General features: G+C 42.7%; 1 protein-coding gene across 3 annotated transcripts in view; it reads left to right on the top strand.

Annotated features, from left to right (window-relative positions):
• Window positions 1-9,962: 9,962 nt before the first annotated feature.
• The window catches only part of KAT6B (lysine acetyltransferase 6B), a 185,990-nt gene continuing 176,074 nt past the window's right edge, over window positions 9,963-19,878 (top strand). For all 3 annotated transcript variants that reach the window (XM_063102116.1, XM_063102114.1, XM_063102113.1), the window contains exons 1-2: window positions 9,963-10,121; window positions 17,312-17,381. The gene's annotated coding sequence lies outside the window, so the exon portion shown is untranslated. The remainder of the gene's footprint in view (window positions 10,122-17,311; window positions 17,382-19,878) is intronic.

Below are 19,878 nucleotides of genomic sequence, written 5' to 3'. Positions count from 1 at the left end.
TACTCCTTAAGTGTTAGCTATTATCAATTACATTGCTACACCAAACACTCTAAAGCCACGTTTGGCAAATACGCTCCCTCAGTCCTCTTCAACATTCTGAATTTCCACACTATTTTTCCTCAGAGGTTTGAGTGGAGCCACAGAATACTCAACACCACGCCCGACATCAGCCCCCAACTCTCTTAATTGACAGAAATAGAGTGTGCTTCCCCTAGACACCTTGTAAATCACCTCCTAGGTCATTAGCCATTCCTTAGAGCTCCTAGACTAGCTGAGAAGCTGTAAAGAGGGTACTGAACAAACTTGGGGCATAATTTCTTTCTCTTAAGTTGCAGCAGTATTCCCAAGCAACATCCATATTTCCGAAAACCTCAACTTACAGTGATGAGAAAGCTAATTATTGGAAGCCAACTGTGGACCTGAACCCCTTCCCCCACCCTTAAATATTAACTGACTAGCTTTTCTGCTTCTGTAATTAGCTTGTGCAAGGTTTTACAAGCCCCTGCGGGTGGGACTTTCTGGTAAGGGCAGACAAAGGACTTCTCAAACCGCCCAAAGTTCACCCAGTTCCGGGAAGGGCCTAACACACAAGGGGTGGGCTGCTGGGCAATTCCCCAGTTCCTTGTCTGTATACCACCCCACTGAAAGCCACCAGTGAATTAATTAATTAATTAATTAATCTATCTATCTATCTATTTATTTATTTTTAAAAGATGACCGGTAAGGGGATCTTAACCCTTGACTTGGTGTGGTCAGCACCACGCTCACCCAGTGAGCGAACCGGCCATCCGTATATGGGATCCGAACCCGGGGCCTTGGTGTTATCAGCACCGCACTCTCCCGAGTGAGCCACGGGCCAGCCCCCACAAGTGAATTTAAAAGTCACCTCAGGTGACCAATAAGTTGTATACAACTCATCCTGTTGCCAAAGTCTGCCTACCAAACTGTATAAAAAGTGCTCGTGTTAAGAGCTCGGGGCCACTTCTGTCCTGAAGATGGAGCGACCCCAGCATGCTGGAATAATAAAAACCTCTTGCTTGATTGCAGCAATCTCTGTCTCCTGGTCTTTGCGAGATGAGCCTTCCCAACAAGTAAGATTCGCGCTTTTGGGCCAGTCTTACACAACAAACCAATTTTTGTCTTAGTCCATTTTGTGCTGCTATAATAAAATACCCAGGACTAGGCAATTTATAAAGAACAGACATTTATTGCTCACAGTTCTGGAAGGTGGTAAGTCCAAGATGAGTCCAGATGCCTTGACATCTGGTGAGGGCTGCTCTCTGCTTCCAAGGTGGCATCTTGAACACTGAGTCCTCAGGAGGGGAGGTACACTGTCTTCACATGACAGAAGGAAGAAAGGCAAAAAGGTATGGCTTTAAGAAGGGTATTTGTAAAGTATTGCATTTAGGGAATATATTAATTTAGGTTAAGCAAGTGCTGCTAATAGACAGACATCTCTTTGGCTTAACACAACAAGGTTTACTTCTCATGTTACATGTCAAACCAAGTTGGGCGGGGAGGGCGGCATGAAGTCTGCTCCATTCAGTTACTCAGGGGTCCAGGCTAACAGCAGCTCTGCCATCTTGTAGCTCGTCATCTGGAACACATGGTTCTGAGAGGCTACAGAAGAGGAGGAGAGAAATGGAGAATTATTCACTCTGGTTCTTAACTTCTTGATCCAGAATTAACACACATGACTTAGGTTTGTCATCCATTGGCTGAAACTAGCCACATAGTTCTAACCTAATGGAGTGAAAGCCTGTGAAATGTAGGGGAGCATGGGGAATATTTGGTGAACATTAATCTTTCTGCCACAGAGATACGACAAACTACAAATAACCTGAACTTGGAATTGTTATTTCAGGTCATCAGTTATGATTCAGGAAACCAAATCGAGGAGTCATTACAGAGTATTTACTAAAGGTTATCACTCCATGTGTGGCTTTGGAATTAAAAGAAAACAGAAGATCTTAGTCCCAGCTAGTAGATATGCCAAGTCACACCAGCCACTGAAATAAGGCACATGGAGCAGATTAATAGGCTGTAAACTCCAGAAGGGGGCAGGTAAAATCATTGTGGGAGTAGAGAGGAGCTCCTCAAAATAGGGTACTCTTTTTTTTTTTTTTTAAAAGATGACTGGTAAGGGGATCTTAACCCTTGACTTGGTGTTGTCAGCACCACGCTCTCCCAAGTGAGCCACGGGCCAGCCCTAAAATATGTACTCTTGATCTTAGAAAGAGAAAAGCTTATATGGGAGCAGTTCCAAGTATATGTATATACATATATACCACAGTAGAAAAAAAAAGCAAATGTAGTATACATAATAAAAATAGTGCACACCCATTGGTCTAATGCTAAATGTTAGTTGTTTAAAGACACTCCCCAACAAACACATACAGCTTAGAAAAAGTGGTTATAGATTGGGTAACAGGAAGTACTACTTTACAATGATTAGGAAAGGTATTCATCCAACTTTCATATATTTAATGAATGCCTATGATGTATATGACATTGTACATGAAATCTTTAAGCTGATGTTTACAGTCTAATTTGTGAATTTAAAAGGAGATTTTATGACTTTTTTTTTTTTTGTCTTTTTGTGACCGGCCGCACCGCGCTCAGCCAGTGAGCGCACCGGCCATTCCTATATAGGATCTGAACTCACGGCAGGAGCACTGCTGCTCTCCCAGCACCGCACTCTCCTGAGTGCGCCACGGGGCCGGCCCTAAAAGGAGATTTTAGATAAGCAGGTAGATAACAGATTAACTTTTTATTAACCTTTTATTTTGCTCAACATCATTTATTACTACCATGTGCAAGTAAGGCACTTTGGAGAATATAAAAATGAACTAAACTCAATCCCAACCCTGAAGGAATTTACAGATGAGGTGGTTATATGAACCTGAACCATGTCTTCCCACAGCAATCCCTTCTTACTAATGCCAGAGAGAGGTATGGAGCTGCTGAAATGGCTCAGTAGTCTGATCCCCTTGGTCTTCCTTGGGAAGGAACTTGAAAGATGAACTTCAACTTGAAGTACAATGATGAACTTCCTAACTTGAATGGTATGATGCAGACAGCATTGGACACCTTATAGCTGGAATGGTAAATTCAGACCTCCCATCTGCAAATCTGTTGAAAAATTGGAATATTTTCAGATGTGGAATGATTGTGATACATCCAAACCATCTGAGGAGGCTTGACATTCTAGTACTCTAGTAAGTTACTCTTAGTTTCCTTAGCTGAAAAACTTATCTCAATCTTCAGTCACAATAGAAATGCTAACTTAGATAGAAAACTAGAAAAATGTGTTAAAATATTATCTTTCAGTGTTAGTACCTACAACTAATTTTTCTCCTTTTATTATAAAAACTTTCTATGATAAGTAAGTTCAGGAATTTTATAATTTAAAATGTACAGTAGAAAAAAGAAAAAGTTATTCAGAAGTTTCACTCTTTCATCAATTCTTTAGGCACTTTACATACAAGAATACTGACCTTTTGGGAACCATAGGGTAAGTTAATGAAAAACTCAGGGCAGAGATTTGTAGTTTACTGTTTAAATAAGTTATAGTATTTGAGAGCTGGCAAAGACTTTAAAGATGATGTAAAATAACTCCCTTGATTAAATCTATTCACTAATTTAACAAATGTATATTGAGCATCAACTATATACTGGGTACTGTGCTAGGCTCTGAGGATACAGCTGTACACATGGGGCTTACTGCCTCATAGAAAACCCAAGTTTTAAGACACAGCAACTCAGTGATTTGCCCAAAGACAAATATTGGTGACAGAGATGTATAAAAATAAATCTGGGTGTCCTATTCTTAATTTGATGCTCTTTTCCACATTCCTTTGCTACTGGCCCTCTGAGCTGTTTTTTTTTTTTTCCCCCCTTCTGTATTGAAGATGGAGTAAGAAAAAAACCATTTTCAATTAGGTGAGCACATTGGGTGGTACATACTGGAAAAAATTGTTAGCAGTTAGATTGAACTTGACCTACACTTCCTTACTCCTGGAGAAGTATAAAGTAGTTCAATGATTCCAATATGTACTATGGTCAGGTTGGTGGACTCAGAGATCGTTTCACTGTCTACATTGAAATGAAAAAAAAAAAGGGAGGGGGGGAGAGAGAGAGAGAGAGGAAAAAAAGAGAAAAAAAGAGGAAGGAAAAAAGAAAATGAATATGTTGATAGAAAGCCATCCACTCTCATGGGAAGTGCTATCCTTTATTTGGAGGGTATGCTCTTCTTACTATTTGGGGGGTTAAAGTGTCCTTTATTCTATGAAATGATGTAGATAGTAGATGGCCATTAGTTCTTTTTAAAAAATGTTCTTATTATGAAAATGAGAAGTTGGCAATCTATCAGTTTTCACGAATTCTTTTTAAGTTTTACTGGCCTACAAAATCCAAAAGATTGTGGATAATTCACTAAATTAAACACTGAGGTGGTTCAAATTCTCTTTGCTATAGCCTAGTGCTAAAAACTGAGTCTTTATTAAGACTATTTAATGATTGCGACTCACCTTTGAGTCTCAAAACAAAAAGATCCCTGAAAATGCTGTGTCCTCAGCAACATTTGGCTAAGTCTACAATCTCCTGTCTTCTTCAGAATCTTTCACTTGATGCTGAGTCATTTTCCTGGTTTATAGATATTTTCACCCTGACTGCACAGGGTGCTTTGAAAAATAATGACAAATGGGCCCTACTCCCAGATATTCTAATTTAGTTAGCCTCAGATGGGACTTAGGTTCTAGGCTGGGGTCAGGAGCTTCTCAGGTGATCCTAATATGTGTCCAGGGATGCGAACTATAAGTATGGATGTTGTTTCTTTATTAAATAGCTTCTATGGCACCAGGGCAGTTACACAGATGAACAAGCTGCAGTAGAAAAGCTGATTAGGAAAACAGGCAAAATATGACAAAGTGTTATAAGTGCTTGTATTTATTCTGTAATTCAACAAAAACTAACTAAGCACTCAACAAGTGCCAGGGCTAGAGAAAAGGCATGCTCAGAGTCCTGTGGGCTACCTGCAAAGATCAAGAAAACTTCACAGAGGAGGCAGTAGCAAAGGGATTTGGAGGAGCCCTTCTTCAAGGTCTTCATCAGATAAGGTACAAAACAAAGGCACGGAGAGCGAACAGCATGTGCTGGGCATGGAGGAGTCAGGTGGGCCAGGAGGATTTAGAGATGAGAGATTGGTTGGGTGCTGATGTGCCTAGCCTGAGAAGTTTAGACTTGATCCAGAATGCATTTTTTTGTTTCTTTCGGTGGCTAGCGGGTAAGGGTATCCCAACCCTTGACTTTGGTGTTATCACAGAATGGATTTAAATGACATTAAAGGTTTTTGAGCAAAAATGCACAAATGGGGTGTGAGTGCAGAATAGTGGTATTTGAGATAACTCAGACTGTTTTATATACAGAGCGATAGTTTGAATTTGCTACCTATTTAACGATTTGGCTGTTCATCTCCTATGCCCTCTGCCCTTGACTGATGTAATGAGACATTGTGACCTTGTGGGGGCACATTTTCCAATCATGAAGGGAGAGGATTCCATGTAGCAATTGGAAGGGAGGTGTAGCCCACTGTTTTTTAAGTGACTAATTGAATGTAAATAGAATTCACCATGGGCTGGGCCCTGGATTAATAAATTCAGAGTGCTTGCCTGCTGCCTTCTTACCCAATTTCCTTCAGAAGGACTTGTTAGTGAATGTGGTACCTCTTATCGGGCTGTTTGTCTGATTTGCCTCTGAGCAAGTAAACAAAGCCAAAAGATCAAACTCTCCTTGTTCCCTTATGCTCCCACAGCTACTCTGCACTCTCTCTTATCTGTATTCAGGACTCAAGGACATATAGGTCAGATTATGGAATCATCCCAGAACTAGGGACTATGACTTTCTGGCTAAGACACTCACAGAAGAAATGCTTCCTTTCCAGTTTAGGAAAAAGAACATTCCACTTAAGACAGTGGTTCTCAAATTCAGTGATCGTAAGCTTCAAGACATGTCACGGGCTGAAAACGTAGATTTGGGAGCCCCGCTCCAGAACTACTGAATCAGAATTTCTGGGGCTCAGCCAAGGAACCTGTTTTAAACACCTATTCCCAGATCATGCTGACCACTCTGAGCAATGTTACAAGTTGTCAGTAGTTCTGGTCAGTGGTGGCCTTTGGCAGCTGTTTGGGGTGGTGGGGGACAGGTCGGATGAGCTTCTAGATTCATAATCCTTTAGCTTGCAAAATATGCACCATGCTTTTTAGTTCAAGCTATTTCTAGGTTAACTTCTTAATTGAGGTATTTAGCTCAGCAGAGGACCTGAGATACCACAGATAAGAGAGAGGTTTAGGAGTAAGCATTAAGTATCTCTGGCTGTGTCTCTGTTATCCTTTCCAGTCCCACTTATCTCAAGAGCCAGATTTCTCAAAGGACAAGTAATCCTAAAGAGAATCAATGGGAAAGCTACAGATTCCCTTTCCTTGTCACACCCGTTAGAGAACTATGTTTAAGAACAGAACCTCAAAAAACACATCAACTTGTTGGACAAAGACATTTCTCTCTTCTGTGTTTGCCAGCTCCTGGGGTTATAAGAGCACAAGTTTAGGCAAACACAACTCTGAGGTATCTCTTTACTTCCGGATTCACTGAAAATCCTTGTGGATAACTCATTAGTGACAATGAGTGTTAGATGCTCATAAATCCCCCACAATTCGTGGCTGAAGACATCTTAAATGTGTACTTTTGGACTTTTATTGTCTTTAGTTGCTTCTTTAACATACTTCAGTTTGCGTGTACAGATTTGGGGTTTTAAAACTTGTTTTTAATTAAGACATGGTTTATTTTTATTGCTTGAGAGATAAAATGCAGTCTAAGGGACTCAAATGTAATTTACAAACTAAAGTGCATCTGGGCAGACCATAAGACAAAAAAAAAAAAAAAGACACACACACAAAAAAAGGCTACAAAGCCTGCCAGGATTCTTAAATTTACTCAGTAACTTCTTGGAGAATGAAAATCCCAGCACCTGCATTATAAAAAAGCACACATTATAAATGTTCTTCTCTTTGAAATACCCAAATGAACTAGTCTGAATATATGAACTAATGGCTAGTAAAAATTCACTTTGAGCAAGCTACTGAAGATACTAAATAAAAGAGGTAGGGAGAGACTCTGAGGAAACCCAACCTGCTGTTTATTTGTTTTATCAGTAATGTAACTCAAAAGTAGCCAAGCGGATGGCCAGCTTTCCCTGTTTTGTTTCCTTGGGCTAAGCCTGCGAATGCCAAGATTTAATCTAAAGAGGTTTGTGTTTTAAAAACTAACAACCAAGTAATAAAACACCTATAAAAGGGGTTTATAATGGAACCAGTGACAGTTTTGAGTGTAGTATTACAACTCTTCTGCTCTCCCTCTCCGGTTTTCTCTCCTTTCATCCAACTCTGTGCCCTTTGTCTTAGCTCCTTTCTCACCTTGCTGCCAAGAAGCATATATAATAGGGGGAGCTCACACCCCAAAGTAGCAGACCATCTTTAAAAAGTGAAGTGTGTGTTGTGGTCTGCTTTTGACGACAGGGCTGCGCTGCTTGTTTTGTTTGTCTGAGATAAGAACTGAGATAAGTTGCTCTAACAAAGTACCTACCTAGTTGTACAGTGGTTTCTAATGGGGAGTTGAAGATGCTGCTACTGCGAAGTGTCAGTGGCATGAAGATGCAGAAGTAAACCAGGGGCAGGAAGTCTGAGGCCTCCACTCCCTGGCACCCTGCATCACCCCGCCAGGGCTCCAGACCACCCTGACTCTGGAGACAGACTTCACTCAACAGGTGGTTTTCCACCCAGGCCACCAGGCCTGAAACTTGGTCCTTTTTCAAAGCCATAGTTCTCCTCCGCCTCCTAAAGAAATGGCGCCTGGGAAGGGAAACTTCGTGCTCATACTCTGTAGGAGGCATTTCTCGAGCTTTCCTTTTCTATTTTCTAAAGTCTCCCCTGCCAGCATCCCACCCATCTCCGGGAAGAACCAGGGACGCTCTTTTCGGAGAGGGCGCTGGGAGGCATGTGGGCAGCGTCAAAGTGGTCGTCTGGGCGGCCAGAGGAGCCCCCAGCCTCCCTCTAGTGGGCCTCAGGAACTCGGGGGGCCCAGGGGAAGCCTGGAAAACCTAACTTCGCCTTCAGCCTTCCTTAGAGCTCTGGCTAGAGCAAAGGGGGGAAGGGCCCCCCAGCGGTCTTCTCCCCCCCGCCCCCAGCACCTCTGCCATCAGGCTGCACCGCCCAAGAAAGCACCCAGTACGCGGCTCAGAGCTCGTCAGCTCCTCGCAGGCCGGAGAGGGCATCTTGAGGGGCAGCTCCCGCCTCCAGCCCGCGCCTGACATCCCCACTCCCACCCAAGGATGCCGCCGCCGTGCCCTGTCCGCAGTTGCTGAATGTCACTGCTCCCTCTTCCTCCTGATCAGGGTAGACACAGCTCCCGAGGCGTCCCCCACCCCAAAACTGCCGCGATCGCCCGAGGGCTCAAGGCCCGGGCGAAGGACGAAGTTTGGGGCCCACGGCGGCGGGAAGGGGGGCGCACCGGCGAGGACCGTTCCTCAGCCCCAGCCCTGGCGGGCACGCTCCCCGCCCCAAACGGCCCAGGCGTCCCCATCCTCCCTCGGACACCGGCATCCCCGCCCTCCCCCGAGGGCGGCGAGCGGAGCCCCCCGGGGCGGAGGCAGGTACCCCCGGGGCGGAGACTGGGGCGGGCGGGGTCCGGGCTGCGCCCCCGGCCGGGCCGGGCGGGCTAGCGGGCGGCGCGGGGGGAGCGGGGCTGGGCGGCGCTGCCTCGGGCTCTGTAGGCTGCAGCCCGGAGCCGAGGAGGAGGAGGCGGAGGAGGAGAAGGAGGCGGCGGCGGTGGGTCCCGGGCGGGGGGAGCGCGGCGCTGCGGACCCGGGCGGCTGGTAAAGGACGAGGCGGAGGCTGAAGAAGGCAGCGGGGAGACCCGGGCTGCAGCAACAAAGGGCAGCAAGCGATTGGCCCGGCTGCAGGCGAGGTTAGCAGGGACCGGGGTGGCCGGAGGCAGCGGCGAACGGTGCACGTGCTTGCAGACACGGGCGAGTGTGGAGCCGGGGGCTGCACGCCCGGCGGGTAGGGACTTGCTCCCCCACTGCATGGGATGGCGAGGAGGCTGCAGCGACGTCGTTCTGCCGGCACCCGGCCTGGGGCTTGCAGGGTAGGGGTGTGTGTGTTGGGGGGAGGATGCGAGCCAGGGGGCGGGCGAGTAGTCGCCCGGGACGGGACGGCAGAGAGGGTGGAGGAGGGGGCGGGATGGAACGCTCCGGGCGGCGCGCCCGTCCGCGCGCCCCACCGCGCGAGCTGGCGACTGAGAACCTCGAATTTTAACTTCGCGTGCCCGCCCGCGCGCGCCCGCCCGCGCCCACCCCTAAATCCTGCGGCCGCCGCCAGCGATCAGCTCTCACACAAACTTTAGCTGCGGGCTAGGGGGTTTGGGTTTGAGTGGGGGAGGGGAGAGGGAAAAAGCCTTCTGATTGGCGTTGTCTGCAGCCAATAAGGCCAAGTGCCTCGGCTGCAAGTAGACCAATCCGTTTCTAGAGGTAGAGGGGGCGGGTAGGTGGAAGTAGAGGTGGCGCGGCGTCTGGGAGAGAGAAAAAGGGCTGGGCCAATAGGTGCCCGGAAGAGGCGGGCCCAGCAGTCTGTTGATTGGTACTGGCAGTGGACCCTCCCCCGGGGTGGTGCCGGAGGGGGGAATGATGGGTTGAGGGGTGTGTCTATGTGGAGGCGAAATGACCGGCAGGAACCAGCCCCAATGGGCTGCGGAGTGATTAGTGAGTGGGTGATGGACAAACTCGTAGGCCAACGGGTGGCCTTAAGTGTCTGTGGTCTTGTCCAATGGAGCAGCGGAGGGGCGGGGCCACAGCTCGGGTTTAATGAGACTCCATTGGGCTGTAATCAGTGTCATGTCGGATTCATGTCAACGACAACAACAGGGGGACACAAAATGGCGGCAGCTTAGCTCCTACCCCTGGCGGCGGCGGTGGCGGAGGCGACGGCACCTCCTCCAGTCGGCAGCCGCGGCTTCTCTCTCAGGCAGCGACAGCGCCCCCGGCAGGCGCGGTGGCTGTGGCGCGCGGCCAGGTCTGTCACGCATCCTGCGCGTTCCCAGGGGGAGGAGACTGGGCGGGAGGGAGACAGACGGGGGGGATATCGGGGGCTTGCGACGCCCCTCCCACGGCCCTCTGCGCGAGGGTCACCGCGGGGCCGCTGGGGGTCAGGCTGCCCCTGAGCGTGACGGTAGGGGGCGGGGGAAAGGGGGAGGAGGGACAAGCCCCGCCCCTCGGCTGGGCCTCTAGGGCAAGGGGCGGGGCTCGAGGGTGGAGGGGCGGGGCCAGGGCCGGTGGGGGCGGGTTCCGGGATTCGGAAGGCGGGGGCTGGGAGAGAATTTCTCAGTGGGAGTGAACTGGTAGGAGCGGTGGGGGCCCAGCGAGGTTTGGGGAGGATTGGTTAGGGATGGATGAGAGGGTAAAGTGGCGGTGTAGAAACAGGTGCAGAAGGGAGAGTAGGCAGGGATGCAGTTTTGGAGATGTGGAAAGGGGACCAAGGGGTCTGTGAGTGCAGGTGAAAAGATGCAGAAAGGTGTGATTGCAGCTGTTTGGGAGCAGAGTAAGGATGGGTTTGGGTGTGATAGATGTCGAGTAGAGTTGAGAAAGCAGTGCAAGAGTAGGTGTTGGATTGTAGGAAGTATTGACCCATTCAAGGAGCAGGTACAGTTGCTGTGATGGGAAAGAGGTATCTGGGTGAATCGGCATGTTGGAACAGGAAGGTTTGCTAGCTTTGGGGTATATGAAGCATTTTAGAAAACATGGAAGGAGGGGTGGTTATGCTTGAGAGAGTTTCTGAAAGATGATGCTAAGACAGCAGAGCAGAAGTAAATGTGGATGGAAGAAAGGGAGGCTGCTTAGAACTTGGAAAATATATCTAGCAGAAAGTCTCATAGGGACAGGGGATTTAGGGGGTGGGGGTAGGAAAAGGGGGCAGGTGTGAAGAAAGTGGGCAGGGCGATAAGATTCTTACCTGAGAATTTTTTTTTTTTTGATTGCCTGTCCAGGGATCCGAATCTGTGACCTTGGTGTTATAAGGCTGTTCTCTAACCTGCTGAGATAACCGGCCACCTTTTTGTTTTGTTTTTGTTTTTTTTCTTACCTGAGAACTTCTACTGAAGGTTAAAAATTGGGGGAGGGGCGGGGAGAAGTGATGGTTTAAAAAAAAAAAAGATAAAGAGGAAGGTTTTAATATTAAAGGAGGCACTCAGGGGATGAGTGGCCAATGGTGAAGACATGGACAGTAGAAGAAGCTTTGTTTACTAGTCACACCTAGGCCTCTGAGTAGAGTGGATGTGATGTCACTGCTATTATACCATATGTTTATTTTGCACACTACTTGTGAAACTGTCAGGTGTAAAGTGTAATGTGAGTGAAAGATAAATAAGGTGAGTATTGGAAGGTAGTTGAGGAAGTTTGGTAAATAATTTTAATGTGCTTTAAAAGTTTTCACGGATTTTTATATACCGATTAGAAAAAGATTTAACTAAGTGATTGGGCTTCTACTCTTATAGATAGTTCTCTACAACATACCTGCAGTTTTCCATGTGTGTATGTGTGCCTGCATTTGTATCCAGAGAAAAGGAAATTGTCTTATGAAAGTAGGGATGTGTGGGCTGTGGTTGATGAGTCTTTGCTTGCAGAATGGTAAATGATGCATGGATGGGAGAAGTGGGATGAATGGATATCTCTTTCCTAGAATCCCTTAATTTGCATTTTCATAGCCCCTTTGCGCACCTTTTTGTAGGACTCCCACGGTCTTCTGAGAGTTGTCTTCTTGTAGACCTGTGAAAGAGAATACGCCACAATTTTTTATCATTCATTCTACTGCTGCTGGATATTTGAGTTGTTTCCAGTGTGGGGCAATTGGGAACAAAGCTGCTATGATCATTCTGGTGCCATGTGCACAAGTTTTTCTGAGGTGTACACCTAGGAATGGAATGGCTGATTCATAGGCAGGGTGACCATTTATCCCAGTTTATATGCCTGTTGTCCTGGTGTAGGTGTAATTATTACACCTTTAACTCTGAAAAGTGTCTGCCTGGGTTTGAATGATGAGTTGTATGATTGCCCTAGTCGTAGTGTGTGCTTTGTCTTCACCTTTACTAGGTACCAAACTGTTTTCCAAAGCACTGTACTATGTTACACTCTCTCCAGTGATATATGTGTTCCACTGCTTGTTGTCTCCAACTGTCAAGTCTTGTTAGCTTTTTAAATTTTAGCCAATCTGGTAAATTTTGCATTTACCCAACTAGTAGTCAGGTTGAACAGCTTTTCATATATTTATTTGGATTTCCTCATTTGTAAAGTACCTGTTCAAGTCTGCACACACACCCCCCGCAGCCCCTTCCCCCACCTTTTTAAAATTTGGGGCTTGTGTGTTTTATTGCTATTTAAAAGTTCATTATTTACTGTGAATACAAGTCCTTTGTTATGTGTGTATGTTACACATACTTTCTTCCATTCCATGGCATGCCTTTTCACTCTCTTTATGGTGTCTTTTAATGAACAGAAGTTCTTAATTTTAATGGAGTCAAATTTATTGGTTTTTTTCTTTATGGTTAGTGCTTTTGTGTCTTGTTTTAAGACTTATTTCCTACCCTGAGGTCAAGAAGATATTCTCCTATGTAGTAGTATCTCTTAAAAGCTTTATTGACCTTGGCAGATGGATAGCTATGAGTAAAATACACTCTTCTTGACCCCCAACCTTGCTATTACAAATCTATTTTTGCTTTCCTTGACTTTCTTCTATTCTTTGTCTTGAATTTTTACTTGTCTGCCACTATAACTACAACTAGGTGCTGACTTCCTCTGTCTCTTAGGAGAAAATGGTCATATAGACAGAAGTTCCGTCAGATTAGATTTTACAGGTCTCCAGCTGACTGTATTGCCCTTTTTCCTTTCATGAGCTAGCATTTCATTGTGTTCCCGCTCTGTGTCTGCCACCCTCCTTGCTTCTTTCATATTTATCTCAATGATTCCTCTTAACAGTTCTGTAAAACAGGATTGTATTCTCGTTTTTACAGATGAGAAAATTGAGATTTAGATTGATTTAGTAACATGACCAGTGTTCCACAGCTGAGCTAGCTGGCAAAGTGGGGAGTGGATCCCTGAACTCTCTAGATACGTCCTGTTGCAGCACACCTACTTGTTGAATAAAATTTCAGAAGCCTATTTTTTGATAATATCCAAAATGAAAGAGAGTAACTTCCTTACTTTTAATGTAACGTGCCCTAGTTAAAGCACACAACGATAACTATTGTTAAACTGGATAAAATACGTCTCTGTGTATAGCCCGTGGACCTTAAGTGGTCCATGGATGGGTGATAGAAGGTCTGTTAACCCTTGAAAATGTATGCAAACATATGTATGTATATGTGTTCATTTTTAAAAGTAGATCTATGATTTTCTTTAGATTCTCAAAGGGGGAACCCTAATTTGTTATTAGGGTGTACTGGGTATCTGGTCTGAAGACATTTGTAATAATCTGTCTTTTCAAAAATAATCTTTAAAAAATTCAGATGTTAGTTTTTTTCTTAATAGTTCTCAGTCTTTGTAATTAATATCTGACTAAAGCTAATTTGTAAATAGGGAGAAATCTAGGATTGAATAGGAATTTTTAAATGCCAAAAAAGACACTCTAAATTTAGTTGATTATTTCTTAAGCGAAAGCGCTTAGTTATATCATCATCATTACTAATCAGTGTACCCTGGCTCCAAAGGCCTGATGACTTCAAATGACTTTTCATCTTGTCTCTAAAATCCTCTGTTTTACAAGGGATCAAATTTCCTGTGAGGTTCCTAAAAGTGTGATTAAATTTTAGAGACTGAAACTATTGAGCACTTACATGCAGGGACGACTATGCAAACCTAATTCATGGGTTTCACCAGGAGATTTGGGACATGTCTCTACTAATGATGATGATGTTGAAACTAATCTTTGGTAGGGATTATGGAAACCATAATAGTTTATTGATGGTTCAGTTATTGTTTGTTGAAGTAGATTTACACAATTACAGTTTAATGACATAACAAGGATATTGTCAGCTAGGAGAGCATGACATGAAAAATTAAACTTCCAATTAATATAATATGTATTAGTTGAAATGATAATTTTCATGGTGATTTAGCTTCTTAGAAATCCTTAGAAAACATTATTAGCTTATGAATTGAAACCTCTCTATGTTAATGAGTAGTGGGAAAGAACTTAGTATTACTCTGAAAAGGTGGGAATTAAATATTCAATTCAGCTAACATTTATTGAGTGCCTGCTCCGGGCTTGCTGCTAAGTTAGACTCAAGTTGAACAAGGTCCGTGTTTGAAGAGAGGTTGTTTCTTCCTTTCATTCACCCTTCTGTCCAGCCTATGGTGGATGGATACTACTGCCAGAGTGATTCAAACATTCAACAGGTATTTGTGTGCGTGTGCAAACTTCACTATGTGTTATTGTGGCTTCCTTTTACTTCATCTGTCACGTTCATGTGACACAGCCTGGCTTCTTTGCTTTCTCCTTAATTCCGTCATTCATTCATTGATGCATCCATTTAACAAATAGATATTGAACCCCTCTTGTGATCAAGTTGTGGTTCTGGGAAATCCTGGGACATACAAAGTATGCGTCAATACTTTATTCTTTTCTATGGCTGAATGATATTCCAGTGTATGGATATACCACATTTTGTTTATCTGTTCATCTGTTGATGGACATTTGGGCTGTTTCCATCTTTTGGCTGTTGTGAATAGTGCTGTTGTGAACTTGCATACCTGTACTTAATTTGTTATGTGTTTTTACCTGTACTTAATTTGTTATGTATTTTCAATTCTTTTGGATATATAGAAATGAAATTGCAGGGTCATATGGTAATTCTGTATTTAATTTGAAGCACCAAACAGTGCTTTATTATTTCTTAACTGCTTCTCATATGTTCTGTCTCCAGCTTTGCTTTGTATTCCCCATAGCACCTACCACAGGGCTGCATTCAGGGAACATCATCTCACTAAGTATTTGTTGTTGTTCTTTGATTAGTATTTATAACCTCACCTCCCAATTCACTTGTTTTCGGCCTCAAGCATTAATTTTAGGGGAAATAGATGCATACAGAACTTGAAAGATAATGACTATCACCATATGGATGATGTTTGATGTTGTCAGATGTTTGTTAACTGAGGATGCTATTTTGAGCAACTGTGTCAGTACCCTGAGCAGGGTGTTGATAAGGAAAAATAAGTCAAGGTCCCTTCCCTTAAGCAGTTGATGTTGTGTTTTGGAAGATACTGTTAAGATTTGTGAATGCTCACTCAGTTAGTTACACAATGGACTTTGAAAAAATCCAGGAGCTTATAAAAGTAAGAGAGCTAAAAATAATTGTTAGCAAGTAAAACTCAGGATGACAAAAGAGTAAATTCTATTATTAATCTTTTGTTTTTTTCTACCGCTGTTTTTGGCTCATCCATAATCTCATGACTCGAGTGTTCATGACACTGATTTTGAAACAACACACAGCTTTAGTAAAAGCTTACAGGAGGCCTTGCATAATACTTATGATCCAGGATATTTTGACTCTTCTATGCTGACATGAATATTTCTGAATAGTGTTGATGTTTATATAATACCAATGAAGCTAAAAGCTCAGAGTTGGACTAAGCATTTCTCTAGATCTGTTTAGAATAGTTTATAATGAATGATGAAAATACTGTTATATTATACGATGCTATGATACAACATAATTTACTGATAAAATGTAGTTAAAAATAAAATGATTTACAACCTTAGAAAATACAATAATTTAATTTGATGTAGCATGAATCCCCAGAATTAACTTGGGATGATTTGCTACCTTTTTGATAGCCTTTTTGTCAAACTTTCAAGTTTTTATAGGAAGAAATGAAAAGAGAATAATGATTTTAGGGTTTTAGTTTGTGATAGAATGTTCTGTCTACATATGAAACAAATCCCAGTATTCTGAAAAAGAGAAGTGATGTGGATAATTCTGAATCAGGAAAAACAATTATTTCTATTTGACTTTTGAGTGAATTATGCATTTTTTTTTAACTAGATTTGTCTTTCTAGTTAGATACTGCTTAGGCTAAAATGATATTGATTTTCAATCTATTCTCTTAGCTTATGCCAATTTACAGTGGGACCAGTGGGATGTCAGAAACAAATCAGCCTAAGGTTAAAAAATTTGCAGTGGATAATATACAAAGTGGATAATATACATGTGTTTAGTTGAGAATTGGCTACAGATAAGAGGCTCCTGATTTTGTTCCTCTCCTAGCTGTGTATTTTTTTTAAACACAGTGATTCTGCTTGTGGCAAAGAGCTGTTGAGTTACATCTGCTTCTGCCTAATTAACTCTGTTGGTTGGTGTCAGATGAAAGCTTATTTTGAGATTAAATTGAGGAGTAGGGTATGTATTGGTGGCTGGGGGAAGGGAAGAGGAGGATCTAAGGTTGCTTGGTTGTTTTGTATAAGATCAAAATACAGTTATTCACAGTTGTTGTTTTAAACTTATTTTTTGCCTTTGAAGTAGAAATGGTCACTACTTTCCTAAAATGTGACCTGTGTCAATACATATTTACTATTGTGAAAAACAAAACAAAACGTAAAAGAAACAAAAAACTCAAAAACCAAAAAATACACATTTACTATTATGGAAACTGGTACAGTACATTCTTTTCCTAGGTGAAGTTATTGGTCAAATCTTGGTAGTTCAGTCAATACCTAGGTGCTAGGTAGCCTTTGGGACAAATAGAGAATGCTACCCAGGAAAGTTAATGCTGATTTTGAAGCAACTTTTTTTTTTTTTTAATTAAAAAAAAATTTTTTTTAAAACAACTTTTGATTTACCCCAGGTAAAATGTTTTACCTGCCTGGCTATTTGAGTAATAATGGAGTGTTTTTATGATGGGATTCTTTCTTAGGAAGGAATCTATTACAAACCTGATTTTAAAAATTTGGAGAACAGATCTGACCTTAAAGAAGAGTGAAATTTACTTACTTCTTTAGGCACTTTCCGTGGGGCTTCATTTCCTGTCACAAATTCCGTGTTCATAAATACCCCTTAGTGGTCTGAAAGAGTTGATACATCAGCAAGTGTAGTGTACCAGTAAACTCATTGCCGCTGTTTGTCTGGAATCGGAATACTTGTGGAGATCCGAAGGTGGTTGCTGAATTGACAGGATGTCCTCATTCCAAATGAACATTTACTTTTTATCTTTTGGCAGATTTGCCTGAAGACCTGGACAATCTTCAGTTTTGTCATGGACTGTTAAAACGTTTGGAGTTCCAATTCTGGTATTTCCCTTATTTTATTACATTTTTAAGATATAAAATGTTGGTCTTACTAAAATGTGTTGGTAATTGATATGAACGAATATTTCAATTGTGGGTAAATATTGTGGTAAAAGCTTGTCATGAGGTGTATTTTGGGTATTTATTAGTTATGAAATGCATTTTATTTTAACGTATGTTCATTTGCTTGGGTAACCAAAATGCCTAAAAGCAATTTTGCATTATTGGACACTTTCCTGTGACATCTTCTGCTTCCTGCAGTTGTATTTTGTGTAGTCAAATTAAATTAGTTGTGATTCTGAATAGATGGTGAAAGATGAAATAATTACTTGGATACAGTAAAATGTCTTCTAATGAAATTTTGCCCCAAACCATTTTACTTTGGAAAGATCAGTTTCCTGCTCTAAACTTAACTGACACAGAATGATTCCTGTGTTCTATCCAAAAAGTGGTTGTACTGTGAAAGCCAATGATTTTATTCCTAAACACACTGTATTCCAAGTCTAACATTTTTGTCCACGATTTATATAATGACACAAAAGGGAATGCTTATTAGATTTGTAGATGACATAGATGACAAAATCAAGATTCAAAGCAATCTTTAATGTGTTGGAAAAGTAGACTCACACCAACTAGGTGAAATTGAACTGTAGTAAACTTTAAATCCCAGCATTTAGATTTGCACAAAGAAACGGATGGAAAGACTCAACTTGACAGTAATTTTGAAAAAGTCTGGGATTTTCAGTTGGGCTGCATGCTCAGCATGCTAATTGTATGGCAGGGCTGTTAAGGAAGTTCTTGTAATCTTGGGTTGCATTTGTAATTGGATAATGCCTAGACTGCCAGATTTTAAGATGGGCATCAGCCAGACTAGTGAGCAACTGCGAAGGTGGTGCTTGGAAACGCAGTGATACGTGGGAAGGTTAAGGAACTGGGACATGAGTAGTCTAAGGTGGGGCTGGAGGTAGAGTGGGGTTTGGTTTTTAGTGGTTTTCAAAATATACTTGTTTTCAAGTCTTTGAAGGCCTGTCATATTGAAGAAATGATAGGAATGTCTTGGGATTATTCCAGGGGAACTAGGTCTAGTGGGTGGAAGTTATGGGGAGGCAGATTTTTGCTCCTATGAGCAAGAAACTTATTACATCTAGAGCTGTCTAACAGTAGGGTGAGCTGCCTCAAAAAGTAACAAACCTCAATCACTGGAAATATTTTAAGTAAAGACATGATGGCTTATCTGTTGGGGATATTGGACAGGGATCTTTATTGGATAACTAGAGTTTGGACTGGATGACCTTTAAGTCTCTTCAGCCCCAAGTTTGTGAAACTGAGGGAAAAAAATGGAGTGATCACAAAGAGGACAAGCCTGCTTAAATAAACTACCTCTTTCAAGCTGATTGTTTGAATAGTATAGTTCAGTGGCCCAATTTTTTTTCAACAACACTCCATGATCTTCGAAAGCAAATGTTAGGGCCGAGCCCGTGGCGCACTCGGGAGAGTGCAGCACTGGGAGCGCTGCAATACTCCCGCCGCAGGTTTGGATCCTATATAGGAATGGCTGGTGCACTCACTAGCTGAGTGCTGGTCACGAAAAAAGACAAAAAAAAAAAAAAGAAAGCAAATGTTATATTCTTTGGTATATCTGGCTAATGTTTTGGAGGAAAGATATTATTTTTCCCTTTTAGGTACATTCCATCTAAATAAATAACCAGTGATAACTTTAATTTTGTTATTTTATGAAACATTTTTCAAAGTGCATAGACGTTGCATTTTATAGAAGTGATGAATAGCTACTGATCATTGAATGTTAGATACTCTGTTTACTTTGTCCTCTCAACAATCCTGTGAGTTTATTCTAGTATTGCCTAAGGTAAAGAGACTGAAACTTAAGTCATTACCCAGGGTTTCTCCACTAGTTATTGGTAGAGCTGGGATTCAGACCCATGTTAGTCTGTCTGCAGAGGCAGAACTAGCTAGAGCAGGCAGTCGTGGCTCAGGTGAGAACAGTGCTGGACTTGGATTTTAGAATAATGGCATTTGAGGGGCTGGTCAGTTAGCTCAGTTGGTTAGAGTACAGTGTTGATAACACCAAGGTCAAGGATTCAAATCCCCATACCAGCCAGACACCAAAAAAAAAAAAAAAAAAAAAAAAGGCATTTGAGTTTGAGCCTTAAGTCTGCTATTGACTGTTACTTTGGGTGAGTTTCATCTTCCCCCAAACCTCAGTTTACCCACAGAGTTGTCCTGCAGATTAAATGACAAGTTACATGTGAGCATACTCTGTAAACTTTGTAAAAAGAATTAAGATGTGGATATTATCATTGGATAGCAAGATTGGAGCCCAGGTCTGGTCCAGTTCCCAGGCCAGGACCCTTTCTCCTGGTGCTCTTTTTAGACGTACTCAGCATCACATTGGAGATCGCAGCTGGTTTTTGTATATACCAGGAGTCACTCAGAGAGCAAATACCACTGTCTACCTGGAATCAGATTTGTATGAACCTGA

Source organism: Cynocephalus volans, chromosome 7 (genome assembly GCF_027409185.1).
Source record: "Cynocephalus volans isolate mCynVol1 chromosome 7, mCynVol1.pri, whole genome shotgun sequence".
Classification (NCBI taxonomy): domain Eukaryota; kingdom Metazoa; phylum Chordata; class Mammalia; order Dermoptera; family Cynocephalidae; genus Cynocephalus; species Cynocephalus volans.
This window is presented reverse-complemented; position numbering and strand designations above follow the sequence as displayed.